The sequence below is a fragment of the Corvus brachyrhynchos genome, unplaced genomic scaffold (assembly GCF_000691975.1).
Source record: "Corvus brachyrhynchos isolate BGI_N302 unplaced genomic scaffold, ASM69197v1 scaffold61, whole genome shotgun sequence".
NCBI classification, from domain to species: domain Eukaryota; kingdom Metazoa; phylum Chordata; class Aves; order Passeriformes; family Corvidae; genus Corvus; species Corvus brachyrhynchos.
This window is the reverse complement of record NW_008236478.1, coordinates 7,235,278-7,260,242: the sequence shown is the minus strand read 5'-3', so window position 1 is coordinate 7,260,242 and position 24,965 is coordinate 7,235,278. Positions and strand designations below refer to the sequence as shown.

At 39.5% G+C, this 24,965-nt stretch overlaps 1 protein-coding gene across 1 annotated transcript in view; it reads left to right on the top strand.

Moving 5' to 3' along the window:
* Nucleotides 1-24,965, top strand: part of LCOR (ligand dependent nuclear receptor corepressor) — a 48,576-nt gene that overhangs the window by 2,075 nt on the left and 21,536 nt on the right. Inside the window, exons 2-3 of the mRNA XM_008643834.2 lie at nt 11,432-11,497; nt 11,914-11,993. The gene's annotated coding sequence lies outside the window, so the exon portion shown is untranslated. The remainder of the gene's footprint in view (nt 1-11,431; nt 11,498-11,913; nt 11,994-24,965) is intronic.

The following is a 24,965-nucleotide window of genomic DNA, read 5'->3' as shown; positions in this document are numbered from 1 at the left end:
GACCAACTTCTGATTTGGAAGGCTGAGTGCTCTCCCAGTGTTTCTTCACTTAGCATCAAAGAATTGGTTTCAGATCTTCTGATCATCCCAAATAGTGACTTCATTCTTTGAAAATTTCTAAGGCACTAGCAGGTTTACTAAGACCTTTTTATTGAGATACCAACTGTAAAATTAGAGCAAGACTGGCTGTAGATGTCTTATCGCCAGATGTTTTGACTTTGTAACAGTTTGGTGTTCTTGACTAGAAACTTTGTAATTTGTTTAACTGTTAGCATAGCCTGAGATTCTGCTGCAACACAGTGACATTGAGAAACTTAGCATGCAGAAAGTATGGAACTGCTGTCTTCTGTCAAGTTCAGATCACAAATAATGCTTTGAAGCAAAGAACTTCAACTAGATTGAAAACAAATGTGTGAGAGTATAGGCTGGCCTCAACCAAAGTACAGTGGATTAAACATTTGACTAAAGAAGGCCAATAATAAGTGCTACGTTTCAAGAATTCCAGAAGGTCTGGAATAAATGAGATGGAGAAGGCTGCAGTGTCAAAAAGCTGCAAAGAACTGCTTGGTTTGAGGAAGACTTAAAGATGATGATAGGAACTGAAATTATGTGTATATGACTCAGTTAAGTGCAGTATAAGCTGTTAAATATACCATTAGACACCAAATTCACTGTAGCTATCCAGAAAAGATACTTGGGAATAACTTTGAAATGCTGAATGGCCATCATGAAATTTGTGTTCTCTATCCTGTTACTTTTGCGTCAACCAAATCCCACGGGATCTTTTCTGGCTATGATCTTCAGTTCTGTTCCAGTAATCACTTCAGATGTCTGTCTCAGATCTGAATAAGGGAAGGGCAGTCTGAGAGAACAAACAACTAAGTCGGACAGGTCTTGATTTCCACAGTGTTGTCTAAGATGTCCCTGGTCCTGCCACTTGTTCCTGGTGGTGTAACTGGACTAGGCCTGGAAATTTTTCCAGCCTAGAAATAAGGCAAGCAAAAAAGATTTTTTAAAAATCTTCTATATGTTCTTGTGTAGTCATTTATATTTCCAGTCAAAAGCGTGATTAGAAATGCTGATGTTAAGTAGCCTTTCTCCTGTCCCATGTTGCTGTCAAAGAGGAAAAAGAAAAGCTCTGTGTAATCCCAATTGTAGTTGAACACAAAACGCCTCAAAGAAACTGGGGTGTTTCTTTTGAGAAGCTCACCTGCAAGCATAGCTTACAGAATTGGTGATGTATGTCTGAGGCTAAAAGGTTAGTAAGACTCCAAGAGTTGCCACATGAAATGATGGTAGACATGATGTGACATCAAAAGTGAGGGAGAGATTTATCAGTCACTTGCTCTTTGGGAAAATTTGACTAAACCCCAAAGGTCAGGCTTTTTTACAGCTATTTACTGTGTGTTTCTTGCATCTAAGTGTAGGTTTTTTTCTAGAGAAGGTTTACTGTTCCTAGTCTACACAGAGTAATGTTCCATCACATCTGGCAATTTCAGTTCCCACAGTTAATTTCAGCACCAAATTGTTTTTCTGCTGTAATATTTTGTTACAAAGTTGTCAGCAGCTGTGCTTATGCTTTTCTGTTTCCAGAGGAATATCAGGGCTTGAAGCTTCTTTAGTGCATAGGCGTAACCTGAGGTGTGACTGAAAGATAACTAAGAATATTTCTGCTAGTATTTGGTTCTGTTGGCACAAGGATAAAAACAGTAATACAGGTGTATCTTCCTTGCCGTACGCAAGAGTGGTCATGTGCTTACTTTGTACCTTTGTGTTCTTAATACTGCTGCTGTGCAAACAGCCATAAAGCTGGAGAGGATTTTTAGGCTTGGCTTTACTTCCTTTGGGTTTGCACCTGGTGGTGTAGATTCATGGAATGCCTTGCTTGCTGGGTACTTCCAAGTGTGACTTCAGTGATGACAATTAGTCACTACAACCTGCCCTGTAGCTAGTATGAATTCTGTGTCTTTCAGTGTTAAGATACTCCTCTTTGTGTGTTGATTTGTTTTTAGGGTTTAAGGTAGATAACTTGTGATCCCCTTGCCTGCTTTCATTTACCCTTTCAGTTTTGTGTAGCTGCCTGTGTCACCTTCAGATTTTCCCTAGATCATTCTTCCTTTTCAGACAGAACTGAGCTGTCCATATGAAAAGGCTAAGGATACTTTTCTGGAATTTCTGGGAAGCCTTCTCAAAACATCACATGTGCTTCATATTCACTGTAGTCATGATTCAGCTTTCTTTCCATGATCTAGATCTTTCTTTGCTTTTGTTAGCTTCTTAATCAGAATTTAGATATACTCACTGGTGTTGTAGTGAAATAATCACTTGACTTTTTTAAGTGGTGTATCTTTGCATACAGATCTTTCAGGATGCTGTGAGCTAGCTGGAATCAAGGTGTACTGTTCATTGAGGCAATTATGTAATGGCTTATCGTCGAGGTTTATTTTACACCAGACAGACATACAAATAACAGAGTAAAAATGCTCTTGGCGATTTTTACCTTACAGGTAAGCTCAGTATACTCACCTCTCAAATCAGAAATGTTCAATTGTTTTCATGGGTCTATTCATTGAAGATCATCAGATTTTCAATGATTGGTGATATAATTATGTTTAGTTTCCTAAACAGAATCATGTTTTCATTCCCATTTGCAAATTACTGTATAAATCTGAAAAATCTATGTAGAGATGGTGAAAGGGATAGCTGTAACTTGAGAGCGAAAAGAATAATATATTGAATTAATTCAGTAATGAATCATGGTATAAATGACCTCCTGTGGTAAAGTTGAAACTGAGTCACATTTCAGAAGTTTTTTAGATCACAGCTGTGGTTTGGTAGATGCTTTTTCTACTGGCAGTCCTTGTTTAAGTGGATTCAGCAGCTTGTACCTACCCTTTCTGGGCTGATTTTTAGCTTTGAATTATTTCAGTTAATGTGATTTCAGTAGGTGACTGTGTTGCAGATAGGGAACAATGTCAGGCAAGACTGAATTGCTGAGGGAAGGCAACCATCTTCAAACAGGACAGTTGTGGAGTGTGAAATATAGTTCATATCTCAGCCAGTTTAACTCATGCCTCTAATGCTTTTGCACTCTGCCAGTATGCATCTCTTGAAGTTGGGGTGAAAGCCACTGGTGTCCTGTGCTTCCACATAGACAGCTTCTGTGGGAGAGGGAGGGTTCCTCCATGATTTAAAGTGATGTGGACCTCTGGTGTACTTGCTTGTGGCAGGCTGTTCCTGATTGCACACCTGGCTCTTGCTTATCTGTGATACGAGCATTACTATGGCCATGAAATAAAGTGAAGCAGTGAACTGGTGCTGCTGGAAATCCCATCTTTTTTGTGGGAGGCATTTTCCAGGCAGATCAATTCCATCTACTGCAAGGCTATTCTTAAGTTTGTGCCTTAGGAGCGTGGGGTGTGGGGATAAACACTAGTAGTTAATCAATGTCACCTTACCTTTGCTTTGGAGTGAAGCATTAACGGACTGTCTCCAATGGGAAAAAAGTTTCAAGTTTTTTATTTTGCTGCAGTAAGTAATGCAACACGGTTAGAAATCGAAAAAAAAATTGCCTCAAGTTTGAGAAATGTTTGGGCCTTCATATTTTGGTCCATGCTGATTTGTGCTATTGTGCGTTCTCATTCTTGAGCTATTTGACTCTTACGTGTTCGTAAGCTTCCTAGCTAGTTGTTACAGTTTCTTATCAGTGAAAGTTGTACCTGCTGGAACTCCATACCTGGAGGTTGAACAAGTAAGAGCACTGTCTTTGAACTGAGATACTGAAAAGCAGCTCCCATTTCAATTTTTAGTGTTAAAACTTGTTTGTTTGGATTTTATTTATTTATTTATTTATTTTAAATTTAGATCCTATTCTACCATTAAGTAAAACTTAAATTTTTAAGGATGCATAGAAAGTCGATAGTTGCTGAAACTCTTCTCTTGTAATTCTTTGCCATTTTGTGCTGTCTGTATTTTCTGGTTTATTTTCTAAAGTAATAAAATGCAAGTATTTACATGAGAAGATTCCAGTCAGGTCCTGCATTAGTGCTGACTGGCTGTGAAGGAAACCAGCTAGTCATACAATAAACCTCCTGATCTTGAGTTAAAATGTAAAACAGAAACCCACAACCCCTGGTTTGAATTAAGTAGCCAGATTAGTGGTACAGTATCTACAAATTGGAGGATCCTTTCGCCCCTGAAAATCCATATGAAGATTACAGCTCAGCCTGCCAGAAAAATTGCAGAGTCCTTAGCTTTCCTTGAATTCTGCTTCTGAGACTTTTGATTGGAGATAAGAAGTTTGCATGCCTTTGTGTAATTCTCAATATCAGATCGCACACACAAAAATACTCCTCGTGGGAGGGAAGCAGGAGATGATCCATATTTTGCTATACTCTGCACTCTGGCAACAAGCTTTATTACTTGTCACTTCTGGTTTTTGGGGTTGAATTTTCAGTTGTAATCAGTGAGATGGCCTGCCAGTTAGAGTGCTAACATTGGATGGAGAGTCCCGTTTCCATTTCTTGCACTGCAACACAACCTGGTAACTTGCTTTGCTTCTCTGCTCTTCCTTGTAGAGGGGAGAGCTCTCCCCTGTTCCAGGGTATTTGGCAGGGCACTTTTCTGGTGTGAGCTGTAGTTCCAGTATGTAGCTGTTATGCTGTCATATTTAGCTCATTAAATTTTAAATGCCTTGCTGTGAGTTTGGGATTGCATCAAAGAAAATGTTCTTAGACTTGGTTCTCAGAGGAAAAGGAATAGCTTGGTTGAGAGAGATGCTTGGAGAGAAGAGTGAGGATGGTCTGCTGCAGCTTTTTTATTAAAATTACAGACTAATAGTGGAATTTTAATTAAGTCCTGCAGGATGAATGGTCAGTTAGAAGCACTTCTGTCAACAGTTTTTGTAGTTTTTTGCTGGTTTTTTGATTTCTTAGCTTACTGCTGTGGTAAGTTACTGTAACAGTGAAGTGGCTGTTTGGCAGAACATGCACCTTGTTGGCTTCTTGATTGCTTCAAATGAAGCTTCTCCACTGGAGATGCTGTTCTACCATGAATGAAGCATTACTCTAATGCCAAAGAATTCTTTTTCTCTTGAGCTCCAAGGGCCTGTTTAGGGACCCCAGCACACGATACCCCTTCATTCTGTCTTGAGAACAGAAGGTGTTTTGGTGCAAAAAGCTACAGAAGAGCTGTGTGTTGCTATACAGAACTTGGATGTACATCTTCTTTTAAACAGTACCTGTCTTGACATCCTTAGTTCTTTTGTATACATGTGTCTATATTGCTCTTATAGAACCAGGTTATTGATGTTTAAGGTCCCTAGAATCCCCTGGGCAGGAATGTCTGCAGTAAGTCACTGAACAGTGCAGTTTCATTAACAAGAATGGGGAAGCACGAAATTTGAAAAATTGGTTGATATGCGCAGCTTTTTCTTTGTTCCCCAAGAAGCTAAATCAAAGTTGATTTAACTTGTAGTTGGAATCCTTAATTGGTCTCCACCCAGATAACGAGATCTCTCATCAGAGGTGGATGGGAGTTTCTTTCATTTTGTTGCATGAATAAAAGAATATTCACAACTTATAATTATATGCATGTCATGAGACTCAGTGTATATTAATAACTGTCCTGTGATTTTTTTCCCCCCTCCCTTGTTGCTTGGTCTTGCTTTTCTATTAAGATGCCTGTGACTGAAACATTCGAGTTTAATAGATTATTGTCCTGAAAGAGACAGAATTCCCATGTTACGCATAGACTGTAGAATTTTTCTGAATTAATTTCTGCTTCAAATCCCATAGCTGTGGATAAATATAACCAATCTTGACCAGCAAATCTAGGCATGAGAAATCCAATAAAAACCTGATGTGATGGTGGTGGCTCTTGCTTCATACTAGTTAATGAGACTCCTAACATGATGAATCCAAGTGCTGGGGGAGAGGGAAAGGGAAATAGATCTTAGCGATCAGCCCATGCTTTACTAAACAACACTTCCAGAACCCTAGAGTAGGGAAAATGATGATCCAGTCCTAGAGTGCATGTCTTTTGTCTTCAGTTGGACCTCTGTAAAATTAAAGAGAGAGTGTCTTATGTCTGGCTGAGTTTGATCAGCTTCCAGTTTCAGCTGCTGGATCTGGGTATGTCTTTGAGAAGCTGTTTTTCCTGTTCCTAGATGTGTGATTTGTGGCTTTCTCCATTCCGTCTACTCCTCTTTCCAAGTAGTGTTTAATTGCATTTGCTTTGGTAAGCAGCCTCTGTGACCTGGGCTTTTTGTTACTTGCTGCTCTTCCTGTCTTTGTAGCTCCAGCAAATTTACTGACTACTTTTCTTCCTAGTCACTGACTAGGACTGAAAAGGCAAATGGCACAGGGCCAAGAACCAGTACCTGATGGACCTTGCTACCAGTAGTTTCTCATTTACACCAATATTTCAAGAGCTGTCACTTAATTGACTTCTTTTAATGTTTTGTATTTATTTGACTGGTTTTGTTTGGTTTGGCTTAGGGATTTTTTTTTTTAATTTTGGGGGGTTTTTTTATTTCTGATTTTAGTCAAGATGTGTCATGCCAGCCCAAAAGTCTAAAAATATTATATCAAACTTGTTGTTAATTAAAATTCTGGTTTTGTAAGAGTCTAATAAGGATTTCTCTAAGCCCATGTTGACTGACATAATTTTTGCTATCAATGCTGGAGAACTGTTCATTGGTTTTGAAAACCGTTACCAATTTGAGACCCCAGTACTAACTTGTTTAATGTTGTGACATTTCAAAGAGATAATTTTTTTTTTCTTTTTTGAGCCCATTGGGACTTTCTCAATATTTCAGGACTTTCTGGAATGAAACACTGCTGCAAATACTCTGAGTAACTGACAGAAAGAAAACTGACACGTGTCCATTGTATATTAAGACAGTTAACTTACAAATATTAGTAACACCATCTTGATAGATTTTGTTGAATGATTATATGCCTTTCTATCGAATGTTTCATAATATACTGCCATATTCTTACATATATTACCTAAAAAATCCAACGTATATGTGCCTTGGTTTTGATTTTATCTTTGCTTACTTTAAAGCTGTGTACATCTCTTCTCTGACTTTTGTAACATTTCTGAATATATCTTCTGTGCTCTAAATCTTTCTGTCCATCTTCTAACCTCGTCTCCTCTTTGTGCTTTTACTCTTAGTTACTTGGGTTTGGGTTTTGTTGGTTTTTTAGTTTGTTTTTTTTCCCCATTTAGCAGGTCAGGTTTTTTTCCCCCATGGTTTTGATGGTTTCTAATATGTCCTTAGATAGTTAAGAAATTTAAACAAAATACATAGCCAACTAATGTCTTAAGTGACTTGACTCAATTTCCAGCTTTTTGAAGTTGTCCTTTTGTGTAAATTCCTATATATTAGGCTGACTGTTTATTATAAATAAATGCTGATGACTCACTTATCTTAATTTCTATTGCAACTGGTCCATTGCAGTTGGATTTGATCCTTTTGGATCACTTTCAACTCTGGATATTCTGATTCTCTGGTTCTATGACCTACTATACTTAACTGCTGCCCTGGCTAATACTTATTTAGTCTGCTGAGGTTTAGTTTATAAATTGGTATTCATAGATTAAATTGATATGCACAGATAAGGGCTGAAGAGTTGACAGCTATGTATGTTGGTTTTTATTTTCTGCCCTTTCTGTGTTGATTTTGAGTTATTAACAATTTATGTAATAATACATTCAGAGCGATTGTAGTCTGTATTTTTTTACTACCCTCGAAATGATTTGTACCTCTAAGTTAAAGTCAAGCTTTACTGCTTTGACTGGATACATATCTTGGGCTGAATTATGTAGTGACTATTCAGAGGTATATTTGAGCTGTGCTGTCTTTAGGGGAAAAAAAGCATTATTTGACATGCTAGGCTCTGTGTCAATGGCACTCCAGAAATGCATCCCTATCTTTTTCTGAAGATCTTGCATTCCTGTAGTTCATAGTAGAGAATGTGTCTTTGGCTAATCCACATTGCTAGAGACCAGCTGTTGACTATGGACTGTTGACTTCTCCAATACTGTTATCTCAAGGAGCCTGGTAGCAACTTAATGGTTGCAAGGGCTCTCAGTTTGAAGGGAGAAGATGACATGAAGGCCTAACTGGATTTTTTTTTTCTTTGCAAAGGTTAAATTAAACTGTTGTGTTAAATTATTGTCTTAAAGCATTAGCTATCAAACTACAATTACAGTTTTAATTTATGACAAAATATTTGGTTATGGATGGGTAAAAATGCCAAGAAAAGATGAAAATAAAACTGTTTAGGTGCAGAGACAAAACTAGTGAAAACTGATCATGCTGAAGACTGCATAGTCAACCTTTTTTTTTTCCCCCCCTTCTCTTTAGTTTTAATATCTTTCCTTGCTACTCTTAGCAGAAAAATGGCACATACATTTTTATCAGAGGATGTTTTAGGGAATGCTTTACTTGGAGAGCTAACAATTATGAAATAGCAGTAAGTGTGTAACAACCTCTGCGTTTAAAAAGTTATTCCGCCCTTGCTTCAGTACTAAAGGCTTTCTTTCTTTGTTCTGGGATTTATTTTTTCTAATTCTTCACTTCCTAGAGAGCTTTCTGGGAAAGAGAGATGTTTTACACTTTATAAATGTTGTACTTTTAAAAAAATTTAAATCTTTTTTTCTAAATTCTTACACTAACATCCAAAAAATGTTTTTCATTGTAAAGGTCACCAGTAACATTTGTAAGAGTTAAATATGTGGCTGCTTTGATTGTGAAGAGCATATCAGAGATCTAAATGTTACTGATACTGAAAATCTAGTCTGATATGTAAATAATACTGATTACTAAAATATTGGAATCTGCTTTCTTTTTCTTTCTTCTAATTCTGTTATTCCTGCAACTTTTCCACTGGCTCTGCTCTTCAGCTGCTGTGAACTGTCAGTCACTGAAATATAGATGATGAAATTATAGAAACTGGAATTTAGCAGAGGCAGCCATGTTAATTTCTGTTCCATTTGAAATGCAGGGAAATATCATCTGCCAAATGGAAAAGGACAATCGGTGGGAAAAGAAATGTTCTTTTCAAGCTTCTAAGAGCAGTGACAATGGAGAGAAAAAATACTATAAAAAGTAGGCAGCTCCTTTTTCAAGATTTTGTTTTCAATGTATTCTGCATGATTAACTGTACACAGTTGCTCTTTTGGAGCCCTGAATGACTGAACACGACATCACAGGGCTTAAACTGCCTTTGCTGCATTGCACTTTGCATTTGGGGGGAATAGGGCTCAGCTTTATGGCAGTTTTACCAGTCTCTAGCATAATTTTTGAATACATTCATACTTCCCTTATTTGCCTTTTTTAATGTCAAACATTGCACATAAGATGTTCTGCTGTTGCTATGCAACTGCTAAATCCAATATTTAATATTAATAAAACCCGAGTGGCATTAGCATCACTCAGAACAGTGGGCTAGCAAACTATGATCGTACAATATCCAAGCTGTAAAACTTGGCAGGGACTTCAGTGTGCAATTGCATGCATGGCAAACTGTGGGGCATGAGTCACTGGCAGTTACTATTTAAAGATTGATGAGTTTGAGTAAAATTTCTGTGGTATTTTGATTTATATATATATATATTAAATGTAAGTTTTAAACAAAAAGATAAAGAACAAGTTTGGTTAGCTATTTTCCTTAAGGTTTCATTTCAGAGTCAAATTCTGAGGGTCACTACCCATATGTTAAAAACGTTATAAACTATTCAACGTTATAAACCTATGGGTCAATACCCTGATTCTCCTATTTTTCTTCTAGGTCAGGTTGGTCGGCCCTTTCCCACTGTTCCTGCCACTTCCTGAAGCCTGAATTGGCTTTTTTTGGAGGCAGTGCTACTTCTCTGCCTGACAAGGTGCTGTTCAATGGGATGTGTTTCCAGTTTCTCAGTTTCTCCTCTTCCACCTTGTTTTCTGATTTCTCCCTATTTCTCTTCACTCTTGACTGTTACGTCACTTTTTTTTTTCCTTTTTTTTTCTTTTTTTTTTTTTTTTTTTTTTTTTTGTTCTTGGTCCTTTCTGAGATTAGATTTTTAGTGTTGTACCCCAGCAATGCTTTGGCCATCTAAGTCATGTTGCAGGCTGCAAATTCTGTAGGATCCTGCATCTGATTGCTGAAGATGTTGGTACACTGACACTCTTGCTGATACCCAGAGGGGTGTAACGCTATTTATCATTTCCTTTTGTAGACTGCTCTCCAAAATATAACTTTGATATTAGATCTGGATGGAATCAGAATTATTTTAGAATTACTGCTTATTTGAAGTGTAATAAATGATTTCCTTCATAGTACATGATCATTTAGATTTTGACTGATTTCTTAAACATTGCTATTTTGGGTAGTTTATCTGTCCCTGATTCACCCACGAAGTTTCTCTAAATTTAAGACCATATTTTTGTTTCTTGAATTTTTTGGTTTTGTTTCTTCTTGTGCCACTCAAAGACTCAAACAAGTAGGACAAGCTAGAAGCTCCTAGCTACTTGCAAACCATTCTTAAATCTACAAGAGGTTTGGGGGGGGGAGGGTGGGGGGGACAGGCAATATGCTAAGTTGTAGTCTTGAATTTTTCTGGTCATATTCCCTTTTTATAAGCAGGTGGAATTTGTCTATCCTTAAGTAATCTTGGTACTTTTCATACTCACTTTGCTAACCCACAGTATTGGGTAGTTAATAGCTCTGTAGATTTTTTACTGCCAGCAGGAGGTTAGTGCAATATTGATTTAACTTTTCCAAATAATGCCAGTAATTTTGGTGCACGTTTTCCCTCTTCTGGAATAAATAGAAACTGATTAGATTATTTTAAGTGAGGTATAAATCATGGCATTGAAGTAAATCGGACTCTGTGTGTCTTGGATGCAGATCTGTAATTGAAATTTCATTCCTTAGTGATATGGCAATGCTGAATCTCTCTCCTTTTAATTTTCTCTCCTCAAAACTGCAACTCTTCGGGAAACACTGATTCTAATATTTACTGAAATTCAGAAAAGTAACTGAATGCCACTGAGATGGAAGAATGTATTTTTTTAATTGGGAAAATGTACCTTCTTTCAGTTCGGAGGCTTGTATGAGAATATTTTTATTTGTGTAAAAATTACTTGGTCATGTTGTAGAACCTGCAGCTACCTATGTTCTTTTCAAAATGGTTTATTTCAATCTTGTAATGTTCTTTGTTTTTAACCTAGCTATTTACAAAAGTACAGGATTCAGTGGATTCTAGACTGTGCTATGATTTATCGGTAGTTCAGTCATCACAATTGACCCATGTATCTTGTAATACTTGGAGAAAACATGTTGAGCTCTGTTCTTGGAACAGATAAATATAGAACTGCTATTGTGAATATTGTAGTGACGTACTAATCTAGAAAGCTAACAATTCTTTTATTTGCTTTTAGGGTTTGAAAGTATTCTAGAAGGCCTGTTTGGACCTGGATTATTAAAAGATCTCAGTTTGTTTAAAGGTATTCAATCTCTATGTTTGTGTCTTGTTCTGCATTTCTAATGACAGAGGCAGCCCCAGCTCTGCCTCTAGAAAATGTGTGTTACCGTGGTGATTTGTGCTTTTTTTTCCCCCTCCCCCAGGCAGTGCTCACAGTTAGTTTCATATTGGCTAAAATTACTAATGAGTGTGCGTTCATCTTTATGTAGCTGGGAGTGTATTTTGCAGTGCTCAGAAAAACAGATTTGTTGTGCACAGATAAAATGTATATAGTTTGGTAATCTGGGGATTTAGAAAAATGGCCGAAATGAAGCCTGAATCCTCAGAATGCAGGCAAGAATGTTGTGAAACAGGTATTTAATTTGGCATTTCTCTTTTGGCTCCAGTTGTGTCGTGGTTTATGAATATGAAGTAATTTGCTATTCTTCTGATTTACAGACTGTGAGCCTGAAGGTGTTTCTGATTGGTCTTTTGATGAAAATTGTCTTTTCTGCTGCCTGAGAAGAGAAAAAGTGAAGGTAACAATGCAGATGTGTGAAGCTAGTAGTTGTAGGGGAGGGACAAAGGGAGGGAGTTTGCTGCTCCTAGTTAACTGAACATGGAAAATCTGCTACCTCCTACCCCTTTCCCCTACTTTGGAAAAAGGTTTTCTGATTTAAAATATGCAAATTAATGAACAGACTTGCCTCTTTCTCTGCAACTTTTTCTTTGTAGTATGTAATGCAGCAGTGGGTTTCTTTTTATTTTCCCCTGTGCATAGCTCTTTCTGTTTGGTGTTATTTATTGGTTTTGGGTTTTCTTGAGTTCTCTGTAAGAGATCTTGTTGGGAATCATGAAACCCTCCCCAAGGGAGCCAGACTGTGGCTTGTGCATGTTTACTACAGTCAGATGGTGGGCTTATCTTCAGTATAGAAATGTGGTGCATTTTAATAATCTAGAGTCTTGTTCTGTATCTTGAAATCTCCTTCTCCTGTGGGCCCTATCCTTTCATTAAAGTGCTCTTGTGCATGGTAGATTTTGTACTGTGCTTGTTCATAACGAAGTCAGAACCTAAACATGGACAAGTCAGGTTTGCCAACACAAAAAAACTTGCAGTTCATTTTCTTAAGGAGATTATAGTTGTATGTAAAACAAAAGCTATGGTGCTATACTGATTGTTGTTCAGCCCACGTGTTGAAATTGTGATTGTTCTATAACATAGGAAGGAAGGGTCATCTGTCTTGGCAAAACTTCATTTACTGGAATTTGTAACTACTACTTCTTCCTGCACAATGTAAAACAACACCAGAATGGATCTCTATCAACTTAGGAACAAAACAAAAGTAGCATGTAGCTGCATGGCTTGTCCATAAAGGAAGTTGACACTGATACTTGCCACACTGCCAGTTCATGCAATGTTTTTGTATTAGAGTTTTTATTAAGGCATGGGAGGAGGTTTAGGAATACTTGCATTTAGAACAGATGTCACAGTTCTTTCGTTGAGACTAACAGCAGGTAACATGTATATATGCTTGTGGTGTAAGGAGTTCTGTCTTTTTTCTTACCTCATCTCATAGAAAGACAAAATCCAGTGTTAAGCACAGCTCTAGTTAAGCCATTGAATTGATTCAGAAATTAATTTTGTGGTGGGTGAGAGACTGGTCATAGTCTGTACCAATCTGACAGTGTATGGGTAGGTATTCAAAAAGGTGGTCTTACTGCCCTCCAGCCTCTCTGTCAGTTCTGTTGGGTTTGGGTATTTTGGCTTTTTGGTTTGTCTTTTTTTGTTTGTTTTGTTTTTGAGGGAATAGTATGGCTCCTTTCAGGGTCTAGGGTTTTTTGTGTGTCAGCTGAGAGATGATAGGATGGGAGTGCTTCCTTTCCCCTGTGGGTGCAGGAGATTGCTGCCCTGCTGGCACTGATGTCATTATCTTGCAATACAGAGTTAAATATGATTCTTTCACAAGAGCCTTCAAATAATGTGAATTTGACATCTTAATTGGAATTAAAATATCAGAGACATAATGGTTAGAAAAAAGTTTGTAACTTAATTTGGTATTTAGCTAAATAATGGACAGTCTTCAGCTAATTTAGTTCAACTAAATTAGAAATGGTACTGATTTATTTGACATCTCTTCCATTGAACATCTGGAGTGATATCTTTAACTCTTCTACTTAGGGAGTTGCAGGCTGTTCATGTGCATCCTCTCACCTTGTTTGGAGAAGAGCTGGGCAGGATGGGATGATTTGGGTTGGTGCTTGTATAGTGCTGAGTTACAGAATGAAAAGGTGTGTAATTGATGCTGTAGCTGGGAGCAGGATAGTCACAAGCCATGCATTATGATAGCGTGTGGCTGTGGCTGGCCTGTTTTTTTTTCTTCTTTTGAGTGCATAATTACCAATACCTCCTTTTGCATTAGTTGAATAATTAATCAATGTACTTGATTTTCACCTGTGAGTGACGTGTAGGTACCTAGTGCAACAAGTTCAAAACCAATAAAAATCTTCAGAGTTTTTTTCTGGATTACATTTGCCCTTAAGAATTACCTGTAATTTAGGAGACCAGTACTTGTGCATAAGTAAAAATGAGTTCTGCACTGTAGGATGATAATTGAAGGCCAGTATTAGTTTATTGGGAGAGCTGCTTAAGGGGTAAAAATCTACATTAGCTCTCCTACCCTTTCAGTCTTAGTGGTTATTGCTTTTTCAAGCAGTCAGATTCAATTACATGACTTCTTCAAAGGATGGAAAACCATCTGCTGAAGTATTCTAAAAAGATTAATATATTTGTAGCAGTAGTTCTAATTGCAAATACTGAGCAAATACGAATATTTTTTGGCAGTCAAAATACAAGACAAGTTTTGATAGAGAAATGGAATTGTGTCTTCATTTGAAAGGGATAATGAAATACGGACCAAATAGGGGGCTAGCATCTTTCCAGACATGTATTTTTCCTAAATCTGAAGGGTTATGTGCAGTAATGTAGAGCTTTTAGAAACTGGATTTTTTATTTTCATCATAAAATGTGGAATACCCAATTGTTTCTGTATGGTGTGACCAGAGAATAACTGGTTACCTAAGGAGCTGCTACCAGGTTGTTAACGTGGTTGCCTGTGTGCAGAAATGCACAGGTACCTTGATGAGCAAGAAAGACAAAAAGAAAACAGTTAGCAGCTCTGGCTGCCCACATGTGGCGAGAGAAAGATTGGGTTCTATGGGACCAAATCTGACTAATTCACATTTGGATAACCTGCAATTGTGGCAATTCTTTATCGCTTGTGGTTTTTATCACTTTTTGTTCTAAAAGGTTGTGGTACAGAGGAGACCCCTCAATTCGGATGGATTGAACTTGAAGTGTACTTGCCTTCTCTCTTTTTAATTATGATTCCTAATTTTTCTGTGTGGCTTGTTAAATAATCTGACAGACCTATCATTACAGAAGAGATCTTCAGCTCCATGTAGAATGTTTGTATTAAATGAGATAGTCTCTAGTGTCATTTGCTTGTAGTTGGAGCTAGTTTAAGATGTTAAGCCTAGTTTAAGAAAGGCCAGAAGAAAGGAGAAACTGGAAAACGAATCCTTAAAGAGGATTCAGTTGGGTGTATTCGTGTGGAAAACACTATTGCCTGTAGTGTCATAAAGTAATTCGTATGTATTAAGGGAAAAAAGGAACACACGCACATGGACACACAACTAATCTTGTTAGTTGGTGAGAGCAGAACAAGAAGGATAATACTCCTAAGCACATTAACTATTTTATAGATATATTTAAGCTACAAAAATAGCAAGAGAGAAAATGACTTTTAGAAGCATGTTCTGGATTCTTAGGCTGTTGATGCCAGAAGATTGATTCTGGTTTGCAAAGTTCTCCAAAATATCTGGGCTGCAATGAAAGGACCTCTCACAATTCTTTCATTCATGAAGAGGTGTGGTAGGGTGCAGCATTTGAAGAAGTTGTTTTAAAATTCAAAATTACTCTGACATGATTTGGGTATTTTTAAAAGCTTATAATTATTTTACAGAAATCTGGTGGCCTTTCACTATGGAGGAACATAAACAATAAGATGTGAACTGTGGTAAATGTCTGAATAATTCTGAAGGGAAGTTATCACTCATCTAAAGCATTGTTATAGAATAATTGAAGATGGCAAAGGAAATATCTGAGAATGAGTTGAAGTTGCAGCACTCTTACAATTTTTGGTGGCTTTAGAATGTGTTTAAACTGTGTACAGAGATCCCTAAGTGTGCTGGAACATGCTCTAAAACATTTTTAATGGATTTCATTACTTAAAAAACTCAAGCATTTAGACTGTCAATTTTGTATTGTGTAATTTAAAAATAATCTGATATGGAGGCTAAAACTTGAAGAGGCTGTTTGTGATAATCTCCAGCTGTGTTTAGTGGTAATGCAGGGTTGCGGCTTTGCTTGTGCATCAATGTTAATGTAAACATATTGTGGTTCCAGTGATACATTTCTTCTCCCCCTACTATTGATAATAAGTGATAGTCAATAGCTATAGATCAGTCAAGTTGTTTGTTTTAATTTGATAAATATGATGTCAGTCAACTTACTATAAAAGTATATATGTTCAGTAAGTAAGAGAGGTCTTAAAACTGATTAAACCATCTGAATTTTTATTAATGCTAAGTTGGGAGCAGTTGTAGGTGCCTTAAAGGACATGCTCAGAATTGAAAATGATCTTGATAAGTTTGAAAAACAGGACAGACAGACTTGTTTTATCAAGGCACAAGTTACAGATGTCTGAAAAGTGATAGAATTGTAAAAGTAGTAAACTACTTTGGGGATTGTATCAAGAGAAGAATTTGTGTTAATACCTGGAGAGGAAAACCTGAATGCTGAAGTCAGCTGAAGCCTCAGCTGACTGTAGCTTTTTGAGAGATGTAAACAAACTGAATAGCGCTGAAATGGAAGCAACAAGAATGATACTGTCTTGCAGGTAGAAGGAAAGAAGAGTCTCTGGTGCCCTTAAAGCTTGACTACAGAAAATTGTTCTCCTTTGCATTGGCTATGAATTAAAAAGACTGTACAGTCTTAAGGAAAAAAAGCGTTGGAGAAGACAGCCTAAGGATGTTGAAACATTCCTTTCTTACTCAGTGTTCCTGATTTTGCCTTGAGGTAGCATGGGAGGCTGGATTTTATCCCTAGGGTCCCTGGGTTGACCAGTCAGCTATGGGTGGTCTGTGGGCAGCCACCCTCCTTTTTCTTCCTGAAGATGGATAGGAATTATCTCATCCTGTTCTAGATTGTGGGCTCTTCCCACTCCATCTGTGCATGTCCTGTGGCTTAAACATGAAACTGCTGTTTCCACATCTACACAACAACAGCCTGCATCATACAGTTCTCTTCATGTCAGCAGTTTAGCATTTGGAATTGCTGAATCAACATTTCCTACAAGGAGGCTCTCAGGGAGCATCCAGCCCTAGTGCTGACGAGGGCGGGCTGCCCAGGATTAGGTGGTCTCACACGGTCACACATTAACCTTGCGTTTTGAAAACCTGAGCTCTGTATATCTAAGGCTCTTTGACTTAATTACATAGTTATGCTGTTTATCTTAACATACAAAGAGCTTTAGCCCTCAGGGAGCATGTGCAAACCACTCCAGGTACCGTACTTTCTCTGAAGGTGTGTTGTTCAATATAGTGATCCTGCATGTTCACTGGTGGATTCCAGGAATGCTCTGGGGCATGCTTCCCACCTGAAGAGAAGCACAAAGAGAATAGAAAGAATACTGTGTTATAAATAATATGTAAAAGTAACTGATTGGTTATAAATACCCTGAAAAAAAAAACCCCAATGACAATGCTGTCTAGATATTACTGGGTTTTTCTTCTTCCTACTACCTGCATGTTGCTACTGAAAACTTGGATGTGATTTAGAACTGTAGAGTGAGGGGGTAAGCCTGAAAGTAGTGATTCTAAATAATGATTATTGGGAAGAAATGCTGGAAAATGTAAAAAAGAACTCTAAAAAATCAACAGCCTCCCACCCCAACCAACAAAAAAACCCCAACACAAACCAACCAACCAGACACTCCCAAATGAAACAAAAACCCGTCACTTTTGGAAGTTGACTTTGAATAGCAATCACAATCAAATACTTAGTGTGAAAACTTGAATTTTCTTTCCAGGGTGAAAAAAACTGTAGATTCCTGGAATAATTATGGTACAATGGATAAGAAAACAATTAAAAAGTGTAATAAGCAGAAATATTTCCAGTATATTTTGCCTCATGTAGTCAGTGCTATACTGAAGATGCCAGAAGACTTTTGTTTTTCCTATGTGCGAGGTTAAACCTGACTCTTTTACATAACTGTATTTCTTCACATTTTGATGTCTTAGCATGGACAGTGATAAAAACCATACATGTAAGGAGATGCTCCTTAGTTGGCAGGTAAAAACTAAGCACTGCCATTTTCTTGCTATAATTCCTCTCCTCTCCTGAATGCAGATCAAGAAATCCTTTATTCAGCTGTTCACCAGCATAAGCCACTTAGAATTTTTTTTCTTCTGGCTGATCCCTTTTTCTTCGTTCCTTCTCTATGTAGCAAGCGTAGAGCTTTAGTTAGCTTCAGTAGATTAAATTGTACTCTTCTTAATTGCCTTTATATGAGTAATGTAAAATACATTTGTTTATAGTGAGGCAGGGTGCTGCTGGACTCTGTTTCTGTTGAGTTTCCAGGCTAGTATTTACAGCGTATTGTTTCAGTTGTAAAAAGTGCTAGGAAGATTTAAAATGCGTTGTGTTGGCCAAGGGTTATTTTTATTTTAGGCTTCTTCCAGAGCTATAGTCTGTTAAAATGCAGGGTATCAGATCAGGTTGAAGGGGTAATGTTTCCTTCAAGTCTGAATTCTCTGTTTTTCCCTTGAATTAAAAAGTTTTTTGCAATGATTCATGGCACTCTAGATAGAGGATGCCAGTTAACTCCAATGGATCTTATCTCCCCAAATCTCTGGACATCAGTTTGCAAACTTTCCTTTTAAAGCAAAACTTCGGTAAAGGTTTAGAAATTTCAGTGATTATTCCAACATTTCTGTATGTCTAGCTTATTTACATTATTAGTTATTTTTCACATCTGCTTTTTATGCAAACTGATGAGTTTACTGTTATCCTGGTAATGCCTAAAAGATAATGGAGCTGATCTCAGACTCTCTTGTCAATAACAAGGATAGATCCTGTATACAGCTTTGTCAGATGCAGCAACACAGTTTCAAAAAGAGGTGTGTTCTGTGAAGTTCCACCTGAAGAGTAACTCTCAAAAGATGTTTGGCTTACTGTCCAGAAATATCTTTATTGTGAAATCCTGTACAGATACTTAGTACAATTTAGTATCATGGAAGTACAGCTGCATTTTCAATCTGTTCATAAAATGCCAGTGCACTGCTACTGGTTGCTGGTACAGGGATGCCTGGCACAGAGGTGAACACTTTTATTATAGCTAACCATCAGTTCAAATTTGTATGAAAGAATTAAAGTCTGTCACAATAGAAGCTTCTCCTATGGAAGCAAGCGGGTTTGAATCTCTCTAGTGTGGAACAAAGCGTCAGTCATTTTGTGAGGCCTTTACTTCTGCAGGCTCTTACCTTCACAGAATCAAAGATGTTTTCACTCACCCGTTACCTCTGTCATTGCATGTTCCTTGTATTTCTGTTTGTTATAAAATACTGCTTTGTCCCTGTACCCTGTCTGAGATAGTATCTCCCTTTGCTTTTGATAGCAAGCTTTTGGAAGCTGTTGAATTCCAAATATGATGTGAAAGCCCATGTGGTTCAGGCCAGAGTCCACAGCATTTCGTTTCATTTCAAGGTATTATTACCCTTTGCATGCAGTTCATGTGACTGCTGTGTTCGTTGATTTACTACAGGCTGGTCACGTAACCTGGCTTCTTAAACCTCTTGAAGTTGAGACAGCACAAACTTAAGAATTACTTATGTTTTCATTTATTGTGATGTATAAATGAATTTCCATTTCTTTCCTTCCCTTCTAGTCCCATGAGGATATGAATCTGAAATCAGCTTATACAGTAGAGACCAAAAAAACAGATGCAGCCTAGATATTATGGTACCTGATACTTTATAAAGGTTAACAAAACAGAACACTCCCTAAAGCCAAAGAGTGGCTGTGTATACATTCCTGCAGTAGGTAAATACAGGTATCTTTAATATAGCTTAAAATGAAAGTGGAAGGAGAGAGCCAGTAAAGAGATTGTTCTCCTGAGCAGGAGCAAGGCATTACACTGAAAGAAATGAGAAAAGGGGTGTGCATCTGGGGGTGGAACCTAAGCATTTAGATTTTGTATTTTTGTAATCTTGTCTTCTAGTTTCTTGAGTGTATTTAAAATGATTGGTTTATCCTGGCATCTCACATGCTTAATCATTGTAGTTTGAATATATTCTAGACTGTGAGAATGGATTTTATTTCATTGTAGGTGTTGTAACAGCTAAGTTAAGTTTGTTTCACATAAAAGTAGCTGCTACTGAGCCTCTTCACAAAAGGACCTGTTTGTTGATAATGCTTGGTCATCTTTTGCTTAGTTTGCATAAATGATGTGTAGAGTAAGGAGAACTGCCTATGTTTTGCATTCAACAGTTATTTCTTGGATCTGAAAGTAATAGCCAAAGAACAAGTGCTAGATATGAGATTTGCAGCCAAATGTAAAATATCTAGGTTTTCTTCTTTATAAAGGGCTCTTATTTTCTGTATTGTTATCAAATCTTATCGGCTTCTGCTGCATTTATGTCTTGGGTTACTGGTTGTACTCTGGCTTTGTGGCTTTAAGCCAGTGTTTCTGTACTATTGCCTTTATTGTAATTTTCCTATTAAATTGTAGCTGTCTTGAAAGCTCTTGCAAGGTGTTTGTGTGGGGTTAATTCCTCCTGCTGGTTTACCTTCAAACCAGCTCATATTTTGGTGCCCAATGTGTGGCATCCTGAGAGAAGTTGGAATTGCAGTTTTGCTTTGTATTACAGAAACTGCCTATTCACCATGATGCTTGACATGTTTACATGGATGTTTTACCTTGCTCTCTATATTTTTCCACATATGGGGAAATATTTGCCAGTTGTGAGGCTTCTTTTGAGACCAGGGAATGGTATGAAAACTGCTTTTTAGTTTATTATGTCTATTGCATGATAACATCAGAGTCAATGAACCTCATTCAGAATGTATATTCAGTTTTGTTCACCTGCCCTGGTCTGGGCTGCTACCTCTGGGGCCTCGTTAATAGTCGCACTCAGCCCATAGGGGGAAGAGTAGAGAATAGTTTCTTCCAGCCTTTCAGGCCTGACACAGCAGTTTTTGAGAATATTGAGGTCTGTGTGAATGTCAAGGACAGCATAATCTTGTTGTTAGTTTTGCTTTGTCTTCTCTGTATGCTGCACTGTGTATACCATGCTTGGAGTTGGGACAGTGCTTGGTGCAGTAGAGCATATTCAGGAGGAGAAAAGAAGCAAATCAGCAGGCACCATGTTCACGCAAACTGATCTCAGACTCTCTGAGAAGAAGAAAAAGAAACCAAAACAACCGGTGTTTTTGTGTCCACACAAACTGTCACTGAGCCAGGACACCCTAAGCCAGTAGCAGTTGCCCCGATTCAGAAAAGGAAATTGAAGAGCAAATCAGTCCACATAGTGACTGACGAGGAGGCAGCAGGACCTTTGCACCCAGCAGAGGAGATGGAGCCAGAAATCATCACTCAGTCTCTGTCCCTGGGTGAGCTGCGTGAGCTGCGGAGAGAGTTCACCCACCAGGCAAACGAGTCCATTCTCACCTGGCTGCTCCGCATCTGGGACACAGCAGCTAATGACACCATTCAGGAAGGATGTGAGGCTGGTCAGCTGGGACCTCTGTCCCAGGATGTGGTCATTGACCAGGGGATCAGAAGAACCCAGGAAACTCAGCCTCTGGCAGCGACTGCTGGCAAGTGTAAGGGACAGATACCTTTATAAAGAAGACCTCCAGGTGCACCAAGGAAAATGGAGCACAGTGGAACAAGATATCTGATGCCTGAAGGAATTGGCTGTGCTGGAGATCATTTTCTCAGAAGACAAGAGATTCCCTGAGATGTCCAGGGATGTCCAGATGCCCAGACATCCAGATTTGCCCAGTGCGCATCTCAAATGTGGTTGAAATTCACATGGCTTGGACCAGAAATATACTCCCGCTACTTAGTAACGCTGCAATGGAGGGAAGAAGAGGACAAGGTGGATGCATTGGTCAACAAACTAAGAATTTACAAGGACGCTGTCACTGCCCTGTTATGCACTCATGTCTTGTCCATGGAAATCTGGCTGAGCATGTCTGAAGCTTGGAAGAGAAAATTGAAGAGGCCCACCAGAAGCTGAGGAAGGAGCTTAAGGAAAGAATTTACCACATCTTGCTGGAACTACCAAGAGTCTCTGCCATTAGGAACAGGCGTCCCTGTTCCTGTCTCCCCCAGCCAAGGAGAGAGGATACACTCTGCGGGATAACCTCTGGTTTTTCCCTCAGGAGCATGGAGAAGACATGAGGAAGTGGGATGGGAAACCCACCTCTTCCTTAGCCACCTGGCTACATGAGCTGAAAAGAGGAACAATGACCACAAGAAGCTCATCTAGGGTCAATGCTGCTCCGGTCTCTCATAGACAAGACTCCAGATGGTAAAGGAATGATGATATGATTAATCCTCTTGAAGGGACCTCAAGGTCATGTTTACAGGAGGGGAGAGCAATGTGTACCATTACCAGGATTAGAAGGGCCCTGCCTCTAGCCAGGTAGAGGAAAGGGACAATCAGATCTATTGGACTGTGTGGATCTGATGGCACATTTGCCCCACAAAGGTGTACGGCTTTGGTTGTCACCGGCACTCAATGCACTCTGATGCCATCAAGGTATATGGAAGCGGAATCTATTTCCATTTCTGGGGTGACAGGGGGATCCCAGCAGCTGACTGTACTGGAAGCTGAAGTGAGCTTGACTGGGAAGGAGTGGCAGAAACATCCCATCATGACTGGTCCAGAGGCCCTGTGCATCCTCGGCATAGACTGTCTCAGGAGTGGGTAATTCAAAGACCCAAAAGGACATTGCTGGGCTTTTAGGATAGCTGCTCTAGAGACAGAGGAAATCAGACAACTGAATGCCCTGCCTGGTCTCTCAGACAACCTCTCTGCTGTGGGACTGCTGAGAATTGAAGCACAACAGGTACCAATCGCCAGACCAACAGTGCACCATTGGCAATACCGCACTGACAGAGACTCTGTGATTCCCATCCATGAGATGATTCCTGAACTGGAGAGCCAGAGGGTTATCAGCAAGGCTCGTTGATCCTTTAACAGCTCTAATATGGCCAGTGCGTAAGTCCAGCGGAGAAGGGAGTCTGGTAGTTGATTACTGTGGCCTGAATGAAGTCACACCACCACTGAGTGCTGGTGTGCTGGACATGCTGGAGCATCAGTACGAGCTGGAGTCCAAGGCAGCAAAGTGGTATGTGACCATTGACATTGCCAGTGATTTTTCTCTGTTCCTTTCGCAGCAGAGTGCAGGCCCCAGTTTGCCTTTACCTGGAGGGGCATGCAATATACTTGGAATTGACTGCCCCAGGGGTGGAAGCACAGTTGCGCCATCTGCCATGGACTGATCCAGACTGCACTGGAAAAGGGTGAGGCTCCAGAACATCTGCAGTACATTGATGACATCATCATATGGGGGAACACAGCAGGGGAACTCTTCAAGATAGAAGAGATTATCCAGATTCTCCTGAAAGCTTGCCATTAAATTAACTAAGGTTAAGGGACCTACTCGAGAAATTCAGTTTCTAGGAGTGAAGTGGCAAGATGGACATTGCCAGATTCCAATGAAAGTGATTAACAAAATAGCAGCTATGTCTCCATCGACCAACAAGAAGGAAACCCAGGCTTTCCTGGTGTTTTCCTTTTCCTAGGTGCTGTGGGCTTTTCAAGGATGCATATCCTGGAGTACAGCATGACTGTAAGCTCGGTCTGTCTTGTGTCACAAAAGAAAAGCTATTTCCAGTGGGGCCCTGAACAACAACAAGCTTCTGAACAAATTAAACAGGAGATTGCCTGTTTAGGCAGTAGCCCTTTGGCCAGTCAGGACAGGGCAGGATGTAAAAAATGTGCTCTACACTGCAGCCAGGGAAAATGGTCCTTCCTGGAGCCTCCAGAAGAAGGGACCTGGGGAGACCTGAGGATGATTGCTGGGGTTCTGGAGTCGGGGATACAAAGGATCTGAAGCCAGCTATACCCCAACTGAGAAAGAGATTCTTGGAGCCTACAAAGGGGTTCGAGCCACCTCAGAAGTGATTGGCACCGAAGCACAGCTGCATCTGGCACCCTGTCTACCAGTGCTGGGCTGGATGTTTGAAGGGAAGGTTCCTTCTACACATCATGCCACTGATGCCATGTGGAGCAAGTGGATCACTCTGATCACACAGCAAGCCTGGATAGGAAATCCTGATCGCCCTGGGATTCTGGAAATCATAACAAACTGGCCCAAAGGTGAGAGTTTTGGACTATCTTTTGAAGAAGAAGAGGAGCAGGTGACGTGCTGAGGAGGCCCCACCATATAACCAAATACCAGAGAATGAAAAGCGGTAATGTCCTCTTCACTGATGGTACCTGCCGAACTGTAGGAACAAACCAGAAATGGAAAGCTACTGTATGGAGCCCCACATGGAAAGTTGCAGAAGCTACCTAGGGACAAGGTGGATCGAGTCAGGTTGCAGAGCTTAAAGCCATCCAGCTGGCTTTGAATATCACTGAATGAGAGAAGTGGCCAAGACTCTATCTCTACACCGACTTGTGGATGGTAGCTAATGCTCTGTGGGGGTGACTCGATTGCTGGAGAAAGGTCAACTGGCAGCAGAGAGAGAAACCCATCTGGGCCGCTGAGATTTGGCAGGACATTGCCATCTGGGTAGAGAGGCTGACCATGAAGGTTTGACACATGGATGCGAATGCCCGAGAGTCAGGCTAATGAAGAGCATTGTAACAATGAGCAGGTGGAGTGAGCTGCCAAGGTTAAAGTATCTCAGGTGGATATGGACTGACAGCACAAGGCAGAATTATTTCTAGCTCGTTGGGCCTGCAATGCCTCCGGTCATCAGAGAAGAGATGCTACATACCAATGGGCCTGTGACCAAGGGGTGGACTTAACCATGGACAGTACCTCACAGGTCATCCATGACTGTGAGATGTGTACTGCAATCAAGCAAGCCAAGCAGATGAAGCCTCTATGATATGGTGGGCAGTCGTCAAAATATAGTTATGGGGAAGCTTGGCAAATTGATTACATCACACTTCCCCAAACCCACCAAGGCAAGCGCTATGTGCTGATCATGGTGGAAGCAACCACTGGATGGCTGGAGACCTACCCTGTGCTTCATGCTACTGCCCAGAACACCATCTTGGGCCTTGAACAGCAAGTCCTGTGGAGACATGGCACCCTGAAAGAATTGAGTTGGACAATGGGACTCATTTCAACAACAGCCTTATAA